Genomic DNA, 14,569 nt, shown 5'->3' on the forward strand with positions numbered 1-14,569 from the left:
ACTGTTTACTTAAGTAAAATTTTTATTTTAGAGAAAAAAATGAGAAAAGCTATGGCTGTTCTGTCATTATTTAAATTTTGTTTATTGTATTTGTTGTAATTTTTTTAAACATATATACACTCACCTAAAGGATTATTAGGAACACCTGTTCAATTTCTCATTAATGCAATTATCTAATCAACCAATCACATGGCAGTTGCTTCAATGCATTTAGGGGTGTGGTCCAGGTCAAGACAATCTCCTGAACTCCAAACTGAATGTCAGAATGGGAAAGAAAGGTGATTTAAGCAATTTTGAGCGTGGCATGGTTGTTGGTGCCAGACGGGCCGGTCTGAGTATTTCACAATCTGCTCAGTTACTGGGATTTTCACGCACAACCATTTCTAGGGTTTACAAAGAATGGTGTGAAAAGGAAAAACGTCCAGTATGCGGCAGTCCTGTGGGCTGAAAATACCTTGTTGATGCTAGAGGTCAGAGGAGAATGGGCCGACTGATTCAAGCTGATAGAAGAGCAACTTTGCCTGAAATAAACACTCCTTACAACCGAGGTATGCAGCAAAGCATTTGTGAAGCCACAACATGCGCAACCTTGAGGCGGATGGGCTACAACAGCAGAAGACCCCACCGGGTACCACTCATCTCCACTACAAATAGGAAAAAGAGGCTACAATTTGCAAGAGCTCACCAAAATTGGACAGTTGAAGACTGGAAAAATGTTGCCTGGTCTGATGAGTCTCGATTTCTGTTGAGACATTCAGATGGTAGAGTCAGAATTTGGCGTAAACAGAATGAGAACATGGATCCATCATGCCTTGTTACCACTGTGCAGGCTGGTGGTGATGGTGTAATGGTGTGGGGGATGTTTTCTTGGCACACTTTAGGCCCCTTAGTGCCAATTGGGCATCGTTTAAATGCCACTTCCTACCTGAGCATTGTTTCTGACCATGTCCATCCCTTTATGGCCACCATGTACCCATCCTCTGATGGCTACTTCCAGCAGGATAATGCACCATGTCACAAAGCTTGAATAATTTTAAATTGGTTTCTTGAACATGACAATGAGTTCACTGTACTAAAATGGCCCCCACAGTCACCAGATCTCAACCCAATAGAGCATCTTTGGGATGTGGTGGAACGGGAGCTTCGTGCCCTGGATGTGCATCCCACAAATCTCCATCAACTGCAAGATGCTATCCTATCAATATGGGCCAACATTTCTAAAGAATGCTTTCAGCACCTTGTTGAATCAATGTCATGTAGAATTAAGGCAGTTCTGAAGGCGAAAGGGGGTCAAACACAGTATTAGTATGGTGTTCCTAATAATCCTTTAGGTGAGTGTGTGTGTATATATATATATATATATACACACAGTTGAAGTCAGACGTTTACATACACTTAAGTTGAAACTACCTATAATAAAATTAAAACCACTCCACAGATTTCACAATTGCAAACAATTAGGACATCTACATGGCACAAGTAATTTTTCCAACAACTGTTTACAGACAGATTGCAAATCCAGTGGGTCAGAAGTTTACATACTCTTATGAAGTTAACTGCTTTAAGCAGCATAGGAAATTCTAGAAAATATTGTCAAGCATTTAGGCAATTAGCCAATTAGATTCTGCTAATTTGAGTCAACTGGAGGTGTTCCTGTGGATGTATGTTAAGGCCTACTATCAAACTCAGTGCCTCTTTGCCATCATGGGAAAATCAAAAGAAATCAGCCAAGACCTCAGAAACAAAATGTGTGGACTTCCACAGGTCTGGTTCCTCCTAGGGAGCAATTTCCATATGCCTGGAGGTACCACGTTCATCTGTACAAACAATAGTGCAAAAGCATAAACACCATGGGGCCATGCAGCCAACATACTGCTGAGGAAGGAGACGCATTCTGTCTCCTAGAGATGAATGTAGTTTCGTACGAAAAGTGCAACTCAAAGAACAACAACAAAGGATCTTGTGAAGATGCTGGAGGAAACGGGTAGAAAAGTATCTATATCCACTGTAAAAGGAGTCCTATATTGACTTAACCTGAAAGGCTGCTCAGCAAGGAAGAAGCCACTGCTCCAAAATCACCATAAAAAAGTCAAACTACAGTTTGCAAGTGCACATTGTGACAAATGTCTTACTTTTTGGAGAAATGTCCTCTGCTCTGATGAAACAAAAATGTAACTGTTTGTCCATAATGACCATCATTATGTTTGATGGAAGAAGGTTGAGGCTTGCAAGCTGAAGAACACTATCCCAACCGTGAAGCATGGGGGAGGCAGCATCTTGTTGTGGGGCGCTTCACAAAATAGGTGGCATCATGAGTAAGGAAAATGATGTGGATATATTGAAGCAACATCTCAAGACATCAGCCAGGAAGTTAAAGCTTGGTCGCAAATGGGTCTTCCAAATGGACAATGACCCCAAAGTTGTGGCAAATGGCTTAAGGACAACAAAGTCAAAGTACTGGAGTGGCCATCACAAAGCCCTGACCTAAATCCGATAGCACTTTTGTGGGCAGAACTGAAAAAGCATGTGCGAGCAAGGAGGCCTACAAACCTGACTCAGTTACACCAGTTCTGTCTGGAGGAATGGGCCAAAATTCCAGCAACTTATTGTGAGATGCTTGTGGAAGGCTAACGAAAATGTTTGATCCAAATCAAAACAATTTAAAGACAATACTAATAAATACTAACAAAGTGTATGTACAGTTCTAACCCACTGGGAATGTGATGAAAGAAATAAAAGCTGAAATAAATCATTCTCTACAATTATTCTGACATTTCACATTCTTAAAATAAAGTAGTGATCCTAACTGACCTAAGACAGGAAATGTTTTCTACGATTAAATGTCAGGAATTGTGAAAACTTTTTTAAATGTATTTTATGTATGTACAATATGTATGTATGTAAGGTATGTAAACTTCTGACTTCAAAAAATGTTTAAATATGAAATTATACATGGCTGTTTACAGAGTAATAACAGATTTCTTTTTTTATTATTTATTACAGACTGAACAAGATAATTTATCCTAATGTAACTGTAATATTTGTATGTTGTTTTTTTTCTCCAATATGGAATGCCCAATTCACTCTAAGTCCTCATGGTGGCGTAGGACAAATCTCAGTTGCCTCCTCATCTAAAACCGTCAATCCGCGCATCTCATCATGTGGCTTGTACAGCAGAGACGTAGCGCATGTGGAGGATTCGTGCTATTCTCCGTGGCATACACACACAACTCGTCATGCGCCCCACTGAGAGCGAGGGGGTTAACCCATGTGACTATCCTCCCTAGAACCGGGCCAATTTAGTTGCTTTGGAGACCTGGCTGGAGTCACTCAGCACGGCATTGGAATAGTATAGATTGTAATAGTAGTTTTTCATGTTATTAATATCCTGACCATACATTGTGATCAGTTGAATGCCCCTTTGGTGAATAAAAGTAACAATTTCTTTCCATAAGAGCAGAATCTGTACAATATTCCAAACTTTTGGCTGCCAGTGTATTCGTCTAAAAATCTTAATTTTTGTTCTGCAGAAGAAAGAAAGTCATACATATCTGGGATGGCATGAGGGTGAGCTAATGATTAGAGACTTTTCATTTTTGGGTGAAATATACCTTTAAAATTAGTAGATTTTGATTAGCATATTTTCAATGTGGTCTCAGACTTTTGGACCCAACCAGACTTGTTTATGTCTTGGCAAATATCTAACCTATTTTAGCAGTTTCAGGAGCAGCTTAAATTGGACATAAGTCCTGAGAAGTCTGAAAGACAAGGTAAGCTTTTTTCAACAACAACAACAAAAAAAAAAGTATTTTATTGGAAAGCCATTGGAAATAAATGATTGCAAATGTATACAACCTTTGAATTATTTTATGAGATTAGGGCCTGAAATAATATATCAGATGAACCAGTGCCTTGAACATATTTCTAAACCTGTGCCTCAGCTTGAGGTAATTAATTACAAACAAACCATTATTCATAACCCAGTTATAATTTTGGATGATGTGTTCTCATTTATTTCCATTTCTTTAGGACTATTTGGATGTTGTAGGATTATCTACTCTATTCCCTAGAGTGGAAGTGTATATTATGCATGGCAACCCTGTTGACATGTTGGAAAGACGAAATAAAATGATTGGGTAGAATGGAAATTATTCCATTTGTTTTTTGGGTACCAATCAGTGGGGATTTCTTTAAGACTGCAAGGGAAGCTCAGCTTCCCCTATAATGTCAAAAAAATAATGGTCAAATATGTACTATTGTGTAAACAATTTATTGACTAAAAATGCGTTAGAACACGTTCATCTCGAAGACGAGTTCGTTCAGAATCAGCTACATTACATATAGCAGGTCGGCTGACTCGATTTACTTCTCATACATTCCCGTAGCGTCAGTGCATTTCCCTGTTGAAGCCGAGCGTCCATTGACTTCAGTGGGGCTGCTCTGAACAGTTTTTTTCAGTGCTCCGAAAATAGACGGTCATTGGATAAATGCTGCAATTATGTCCCGCCCACGGACGCTCAGCGTCTCTGGGGGTGAATGAGGAGTGGGCTGGCCCGGACTCCGGGCTTCCGCGTGATGATTGGAGGATCTGTCGAAAGACTGCATCTCCTTTTGATTGACAGCGAATCTGTACTATAAGAAGTCACTGAAGCTATTTCGCGCTCAGTCCCATCGCGGATTTCTCAAGTGTAGTCGAAAGACATACTGCTGCAACCTATTTCTTTATATTTGTTTGGCGAAATTGCTAGTCAATTTGCATAATACATTTCACACAATTATACACCACATTCCTTGTTTCAGTTTTACCAAGTTTAATATATTTTGTTTTAGAGCGTTCGTTCGTTCGTTCATTCATACAGTAGGCTAGGCTAGCGTCGTACGGGTGAAACTGCGCACGATGGCAGACGGTGCTAATATTGTCGACCTGATTTTGGCGAAGCCATTTGAAAGTCTTCCTTACGAGGAAAAAAATAGAATTAAACAGCAGGGCAGATCAACACCTAAGATTGATTTAGTGCAAAAAATAGGGTAAATAAGTTTATAATGTAGGCCGAAAATGAGCTTCCCCTCTTTGAAAGACCAGCAGTCGCCACTGGTACCAATCCTTGGGATTCCAAGATTTAAACAATTATATTCCCTCCCTGATTAATATGTACATTAATCAGTTTATGTTTGGTTGGAAAATGTTTAATCATTTTCCAGCATATTTTCCTATTTATTGGAAAGCTGAACCAGCTGCTGGTTCTCAGTCAGCAGTTAGACGAAGATGTGAAGCATCTGGGCAGTCATAAGTGCATCACTCATCATTAGCAATCTATGTATGAGCTCATTTGACTTGACAGAAATTCACATCTTTCATTTTATCCATGCCATCTCTATAATATGCATAGCACAATAAGTTTGAATCTGTATAATGCTGTTTAATACTATCTTAATACTCTGAGCAGGTGTGATTTATAATGATACTGTTCTGAAATAAAGTGGTTGAATAATATAAATATTGCACAATTATACTTATTTATATGTAATAATATTCTTTACAATTACAGCACACTTACATTTTTGTGCAACTGTTTTGAACCTCCAAAATTCTTAAAATTACAATATTGATTTATTCTATTTAATATTATTATGTACATTATGGTTTCATTCTATGATTACATTTATCATGTGAGTCTTTTCATTTATGACTTTATTATTATCAGTAGAGGACTTCTTACTCAAATTAAAACAGTTAATGATACTTAAAAAGTTTGTTATTATTGCTATTATTTATCAGTTTAAGAGATATTTCAACAAGAAAGACTTCAAATCTGGGCAAAGATTTGACTCAAGTACACTACCATTATTTTTTAACAGATCAAAAACAATACATCTATTAAACTATTTATCCATGAACAAAGATTTGTTACAGATTAATATATTAAAATTATTCCACTGTATCAATTTGTGGGGAGAAAAGTTGTGTAGAACAACTTTTTTAAAAGGAATTCCAAGCCACCCATTTTATTAAAAATGGAGTTAGAAATAAAGTACCAAATTGAGTTACGGTTACACAGGCATTTTTTTAACCAGCTAAATCTAAAAGAGTTGACTAGTTAAAAGAAATCCAGGACTAGAGCCCACCATTGACGTCAGAATCTGAAGAGTTTATTGTACTGAAATTATGTACTTACTGTAGATCCCAGGGAGGTCCAGACAGCAGGATGCTCGTGTATTGCAGGACTCAGGCGATGAGACTTTCATGCTGCCGTTTTTTGGATAAAATACAAATATTTTGCAGGAGATGAAAATGTAGTAAGCTCAATCTAGCTTTTTAACTTAGTTTACATAATATCCATATAAATGCTATAACCTACATGAAATGTTTTAGCGTTGACGGAACAACTGATCCTGTAGATTTAATATATTGTTCTTGTAAAATAATTATGTATTGACAGCTACACAATAAACTTTACCATACAAAAAGAACTAACATATTTATTTGGACATACATTATACACCTTGTACATAAAAGTTCAATGTTCTCAGTAAAGCAACAGCAAAACAGTATGTATTATTAAAAGCACTGAACAAATAAATGTAATGGATAATAAATCAACAAGCACATTCTGCAAAGACACTCAAATGAAAGTGAATTGCAGGTATGAAAAACATGATAAAAGATCTCACTACTGTACATTTATCATCTAATAATTATGGTCTTCCACTCTAGAATTTATCCATTTAACATCACAGCATGAAAACTGTTGAAAACATTGTCACTACTTATAGACCATTCAGGAAAAGCATTGTTGCTTTTCCCTTCAGTAATAAAGCCATTTCAAAACATGTGAAGCATTCACAAAGGCCAACGCTGAATAGAAATGAACAAACTCTCAAAATCTTTTATAACCTTTCAGCACATGTACACCAGTGGCGGCTGCTGGTCTTTCAAAGAGGGGAAGCTCATTTTCGGCCTACATTATAAACTTATTTACCCTATTTTTTGCACTAAATCAATCTTAGGTGTTGATCTGCCCTGCTGTTTAATTCTAATTTTTTCCTCGTAAGGAAGACTTATTAGCGACAATATTAGCACCGTCTGCCATCGTGCGCAGTTTCACCCGTACGACGCTAGCCTAGCCTACTGTATGAATGAACGAACGAACGAACGCTCTAAAACAAAATATATTAAACTTGGTAAAACTGAAACAAGGAATGTGGTGTATAATTGTGTGAATGTATTATGCAAATTGACTAGCAATTTCGCCAAACAAATATAAAGAAATAGGTTGCAGCAGTTTGTCTTTCGACCACACTTGAGAAATCCACGATGGGACTGAGTGCTGAAATAGCTTCAGTGACTTCTTATAGTACAGATTCGCTGTCAATCAAAAGGAGATGCAGTCTTTCGACAGATCCTCCAATCATCACGCTGGAGTCCGGGCCAGCCCACTCCTCATTCACCCCCAGAGACGCTGAGCGTCCGTGGGCGGGACATAATCGCAGCATTTATCCAATGACCGCCTATTTTCGAGCACTGAAAAAACTGTTCAGAGCAGCCCCATTGAAGTCAATGGACGCTCGGCTTCAACAGGGAAATGCACTGACGCTACGGGAATGTATGAGAAGTAAATCGAGTCAGCCGACCTGCTATATGTAATGTAGCTGATTCTGAACGAACTCGTCTTCGAGATGAACGTGTTCTAACGCATTTTTAGTCAATAAATTGTTTACACAATAGTACATATTTGACCATTATTTTTTTTGACATTATAGGGAAGAGCTTCCCTTGCAGTCTTAAAGAAATCCCCACTGATGTACACACACCTTTTAGCACAATAATGCTATTGTTTATGTAATTAATTGTGCTCCGTTTCTGGACGTCTATCGTAGCCGGATCGTAACGGTGGATAATATAAGTAATCCATGCTGTTTACTTCTTGCCAATAAAGTGAAAAGAGCACAGAAACAAATCATTCCAAGCTTTTTCAAACAGATATTCCTAGGCAGCCAATGGAAGCAACATCTTAGACAGGAGTGCTGTGCTTTGTGAGTGGTTTCTGATCATAACATTGCTGTTTTAGACAAAACTTATGGATAACCAATGGATAACCATTACCTGCACACATTGTCCAGTGTATTTTAAAGGCATCTTACAACATTTAAAAAGCAAGAATCTAACCGAATGATACGCAAGCAAGTAGTGGCCAGCTACACATAAAACACCAACAAATCGCACTTCCGCTATTCCACCGGAAATTCCACCCACCTAGTGAAATACAGAGGACTCGCTGAGAATATTGTGGAAAGGGTGACCAGATTTTGAAAGTCTCAAACTGGGACACCTGGGGAGTTCGTGATAAATGCGTCAATAAAATTGTGATCCTAACTGACCTAAGACAGGGAATGCTTTCTAAAATTTAATTTTACTATATTTGGCCAAGGTGTATGTAACCTTCTGACTTCAACTACATACATTGGATTAAAATATGTTGCTAAATTCTGTAGAACATCTTTTAATATGTGAAATGTTATTTTATTATATATTGTTTTATATGATTGTAACCACATTTTAGTTATTTGTAAATTGTACAAATTCCATATAGCCTATAAATGTTCATGGGAAAGTGAACATTTACAGTGACAGCAAAACATTTCATTCCATTTTTAAAGTGTTGTGCAAAGAAATAAATCATTTCATTTTCATTGATACATTATACATCTCACTTATTTATTTAATCATACTTGAAATTTAGATATTATTACCAGAATGATTTACCCTTATTATTCAAGGTGGGATATGTGTGCAGATAAACAATGTGTGCCTGCATGTGTGACCTGTTTTCAGAGAGAACTCCGTAGTCGACATCTCTTCCTGTGCATCTATGCATCACATCTCAGGTGAAAGAAATGAGAACAGACAGAAGACTGTAGTAAGAGCTGGCACTCCTCTCTTATCAATTCCAACTTTCACATGTTTCCACATAACCACTGGCTACATAACATCTCATTGAACTTTACAAAAGACATGCTTTCGTTTGAGATACAGTATAAGACATATTGTAGTCTATAGTAGTGTCTGGAAGTACTTTGATTGTGTTTGCAAAGAGGAAAGCCCGGGAATGCTCTGAGAATGCCAAACGTAAACATTCAAAGAGCAGTAATGGCAGTCTGAGAAGAGCAGAGCGCAGACAGCTAAAAAATGAGACATTGAGGCCATCACCCTATTTGAAGTGGTCTGCATGGGCAGGAAACAACAGAAGCTGTTAATTACCAAACTGAATTAAATACACTCCCTCCTCAGTTACAGGACAGGAAATTTGAAATAGAGAACATTATGGATGCCATTTTCAAAGGAGTATTCCTGAATAGATACAGGTAATCTCTATTTCAAACACACTTAAAGCCATTAGTTCTTTAAAAAAGACTACAGTATGTGTCATTTTCACTGTGTGATGAATTGCAGAGATGTGAAATCAGGGCCATCTGAGGAACTGACATGTGGATGAAGCTTTATAGTTCCGTGTTTCTGAATGCCTAGTTAAAGAGTTGGGCTCATAACTAGAGGATTTCAGGTTCAAACCCCACACGTGGTGATCGTTGACTCAAATGGGCCATATGATACATTTACTTTGATATTTTGAAAGATAAAAACATTCTGGAACTTTCTTGTTTAAAAAGACAATTTCTTGTAAAAAAACAAAATTGCAAAAATGTTCTGAAATCCTTGGTCAGAAACCTGATTAAAGGGATAGTACACCCAAAATTCTCTCATCATTTACTCTCATGACATCTCAGATGTGTATTTCTTTTTTTTCTGTATCCCTGACTTTCTTTCTTCTTAGTGAACAAAAATTAAGATTTTTAGAAGAATATCTTAGCTTTGTAAATCATTTCAATGCAAGTGAATGGTGGCCAGACCTTTTGAAGCTCCAAATATCACATAAGGGCAGCATAAAAGAAATCCATACGAATCCAGTTGTTTAATATATGTCCTCTGAAGTAATGCAATCTCTTTTTATGAGAAACAGATAATTCATTTAATCCTCTTTTACTATAAATCTCCACTTTCACTTTCAGAATGTGAAAGTGTAGATTGATATAAAAAAGGACTTTTTAAGGAAAGGAAGTTTGGGTGAAATATTGTTTTTCACCCAAACTTATCATATCACTTCTGAAGACATGGATTTAACCACTGGAGTCTTATGGATTACTTTCATGCTGCCTTTATGTGATATTTGGAACTTGAAAATTCTGGTCACAATTCACTTGCATTGTAAGGACCTACATAGCTGAAATATTCTTCTAAAAACCTTTGTTTGTGTTCTGCAGAAGAAAGAAAGTCATGCACATCTGGGATGGCATGAGGGTGAGTAAATAATGAGAGAATTTTCAGTTTTGGGTGAACTATCCCTTTAACAAATGACCTCTCACATTTACACCTCAGTGTTACTGCTTTGGGCTGGCCAGTCACAGTGAGGTAGCAAGGAGGAACAGTGGTGGACGAAGTACACATACCATGTACTAAAGGTATATTTAATTACATATGCGTTGTAGTGTTTCGCTCTGGCACATAGATGGAACCACAAGCTCATCAGGTATATGCAGATGATAAATTGGTTACAGTGAGACTAAACACTCAACTAACAGAATAATGTACAGGGCTCTACAGTGCAAGCATTTCACTCACTTTTATGAGTGAATATTCTGCATGCAAATAGGAATTTGTTTTTGCCGTACTGGTGTGCATGACTTGTGGATCTGATTAACTATGATGACATCAGAATAAACAAGCACAGATCCTGAACAGATGCATGTTGTTAGGACACAAGTTAATATTCAGGATTTTTGTAAAGTTTTTCCTAGTCTATTGAACTGTCAACAGGTTTTTATAAATTGAGGTGTCCTTTTATGTTACTTAATTACGAGGTGTGTGTGTGTGCGCGCGCGCATATATTCGCTCAGCACCTCTATGGAACGCTCACCCGTCTGTAAACAGCCCCTCTTTGTGCAGTCTGGATCAAAACATGATCATGCGCTGTAGGAAGGATTGTTGCCGGCTTTTCCGTGCAGAGAAGATTAGTGAATCAATCCGAAGTTGAATGGTTAACGTTAGTATGAACACGGCTGCACAAATCTGTCCAACACCATGCTGTCAATTTCTGAGACCCACTTTCAATTAAATTAGTAAGCATGTACGGAGCCTAGTTCATAAGGATAGTTATGTTAAGAATAGCCTGCAGCTGGGTGGCCGAGGTTAGCACAGTGTACATAGCTACTAGTCAATATCGACTGCCACCAACCCCCACCCCCCCGGGCCACGCGCCACTGTTACGCTGCCATTGTTTAAAACACTGCATTACGTACAAAATTGCACTTTACATTTATGCATTTGGCAGACGCTTTTATCCAAAGCGACTTAGAGCACTTATTACAGGGACAATCCCCCCAGAGCAATCCGGAGTTAAGTGCCTTGCTCAAGGACACAATGGTGGTGGCTCTGGGGATCACAAATGCTTCAGAACTCATTGGACGGCGCTTCACAGTACAGATGGACAATAAACCGAAGCATACTGCGAAAGCAACCAAAGAGTTTAAGGGAAAGTGGAATGTTATGCAATGGCCAATTCAATCACCTGACCTGAATCCGATTGAGCATGCATTTCACTTGCTGAAGACAAAACTCAAGGGAAAATGCCCCAAGAACAAGCAGGAACTGAAGACAGTTGCAGTAGAGGCCTGGCAGAGCATCACCAGGGATGAAACCCAGCGTCTGGTGATGTCTATGCGTTCCAGACTTCAGGCTGTAATTGACTGCAAAGGATTTGCAACCAAGTATTAAAACGTGAAAGTTTGATTTATGATTGTTAATCTGTCCCATTACTTTTGGTCCCTTAAAAAGTGGGAGGCACATATACAAACTGTTGTAATTCCTACACCGTTCACCTGATTTGGATGTAAATACCCTCAAATTAAAGCTGAAATTCTGCAGTTAAAGCACATCTTGTTCGTTTCATTTCAAATCCATTGTGGTGGTGTATAGAGCCAAAAAGATTAGAATTGTGTCGATGTCCCAATATTTATGGACCTGACTGTAGGTGTCCTTTGAAGAATGAGGAGAGGGAGCTAGCCAATTGTTGAATGTTACCGTGCTCGCAAAGTGTGCGAGTGAAAATCATTAGTTGCTTTTATATACAGTCTGTTAGTTGCACTTTGATAATAACCGTGTGAATTTTTTGTAGCGGCAGTCATAATTCAGAAGCGGCGATGTGCCGAATGGGGGGGGGGGCACTGGTTTGTTATGTGCACACCACCAACTGTCTTGTGCTGCACTGCCGCACTTCCGAGTTCTGCCCCTTTTGTTCTGTCGACATTAAGTTACCAATTAACATTTAGGAAATCGATTTGTGAATCGATTCAGAATCATCCACTTCCGCAATGCATCAAAGTATTGATTTATTTACTTATTCCCCCCACCCCTACTAACCACAGGGGTATTGATAAACATTTATTTTTCTCCTGTAGACCGCTATATGGAATTTCCAGTGCACGGAGAGAACTTTGCAGTGGGAGAGCCAGTCAGACAGCTACCCTGTAACCACTTCTTTCATTCATAATGTAGAGTACCATGGCTGGAAATGGTGAGTCATAACAAAGTTGAGCTTTTGTAAAATAAACTCACAAAACAGATCCTTAATAACATTTAGTACTTTATATGATATTCACAGTGCTCATTCAGGTATTAGGACCTAAAGGAATTTAGAACATGCTTTGGCTACCTGGTAGAAACATTTATGAGGGGTCAACTCAAAATAAACATTTCCTATTGTTTATTGTAATGAAGGAACCGTGTTGCCCAGTGCAAATATGTGGCTAATTAATGTGTTAATAGTTTTTGGAGAGGAATGGAGGTTAATGGCACAGAACAATAAGCTCTTGTATAGAATTTTGCCAGCTTTACCTTTAGAATTGCCTTAAAGGAATGTCAAATTACAATCAACTATACATTTATTAGATGCTAAATGCAGAATGAATCACCCATGCTGAAGTTGACCTACTATACCAGTCATTTAACATTAGCAGTGGGGGATTTTGCTGAGCTATATTTGACTTGCCAGACAATGGTCAAAGAACAGCATGAGCATCGTGTGAAATAGGACTAAATTAAGGAGTCCACTTGTTAAAACTCTTGTGAGAAAACTGCCCAAAGCTAATGTAATCTATATTCTGTTCTATGGCCACACAGAATGTCCAGTGTGTAGGAAGAGTTTAAACAGAAGACCGCAGCAGCCAGACCCCATCAGAATATCCACCCTCTCCATGGATGCCGCAAACAGGAGAGATCGTCCTTCTGAGACACCTCATCCCTTGGTTCTCCTCGCCTACATCAAAAAGGCAGAGAAGACAAAGCACTAGTCACGTTCTCTTTGCTATCCGTTGCAGTCATAATAATCTCAGTCTGATATTTCTTTGTATTTGTTTAATTTATTTAATGCCTTTCTGCACCATGTAAACAGTTACCCATACAGATGTCCTAACAGTCTGAGTTCAAGCCCATGTCTTCTCTACTTTCACCTCAAGCAACTCCATCTTGAAATGCACTGCTGCAATACGCTATTGTGGGGAAATGCCAGACTTTATATCATACCATGTCCTCTTTACACATCAGAAAATGTGCTAATCCTGCAACTGAGCAGTCTATGGCTGTAGGGGTTACTTTCACTCTTGGCATTTACAGGGTCTGGACCTAACAATATGAACTCAATAAAATTGCCCTGAAATAAATGTTTATGAAGGATATAATATATTTTTGTTGAGATTTTGTCAGGGAGATCTTGATTGATCTCTGGTTATTTATTCTGGTGGTGTTTTATTGGATTGCATTATAAACCCATGGGCCAATGACTGGGTGATGGGCAATTGATGATATCTTATGTTTACGAATAAAACAAAAAAAACTCATGATTGTCTAGCTCTGTGGGTGTTTTTGATGTTGAGTCAGATGCAGATTGTAACCTTTTCTGTTTATGAAATGGCTAAGTAGGCAGCTTCAGCAGTATTCACACTGTGCTTGCTCGTTGCTTTATGATCTATCAATTAAGACTTAGTCGATATTAAATTGTTAACGGTTTCCCACCCCAAGCACCTGGTTAAAATAAGGACGTCGTCCCAATTATTTTACCATTTCATCGGGATTAAGGGTATAGGGTAGTCTAGTATGCCCCCCTGCTGGTCATAACCTACATTCAATAAAAATGTTCAAAGAGTAGTTTCATGTTTTCCAAATGCATATTTATTACAATGGTCTGTATCCTAAACCAACATTTATTAAGTACCACTGTTGTAACTTTGCAGCCACACAATTGTTGATGTAATGATATAAAACTAAAGATTGATGAATGGTGTAAAAAGAATTTCCACTAATGTGTTTTTTGTTGTTGTTTTTTTTTTTATCAAAAGAGACAGTAGTGGAGTAAAAGGAGGCAATTTACATATGAAAATAGTTTATAACTTTACAATTTATTTTAAGTCTTAAAACTGCAATCCAAATATTACATTTGTATAGGCTACACACAAAAGAAAA

The sequence above is a fragment of the Xyrauchen texanus genome, chromosome 14 (assembly GCF_025860055.1).
Source record: "Xyrauchen texanus isolate HMW12.3.18 chromosome 14, RBS_HiC_50CHRs, whole genome shotgun sequence".
NCBI classification, from domain to species: domain Eukaryota; kingdom Metazoa; phylum Chordata; class Actinopteri; order Cypriniformes; family Catostomidae; genus Xyrauchen; species Xyrauchen texanus.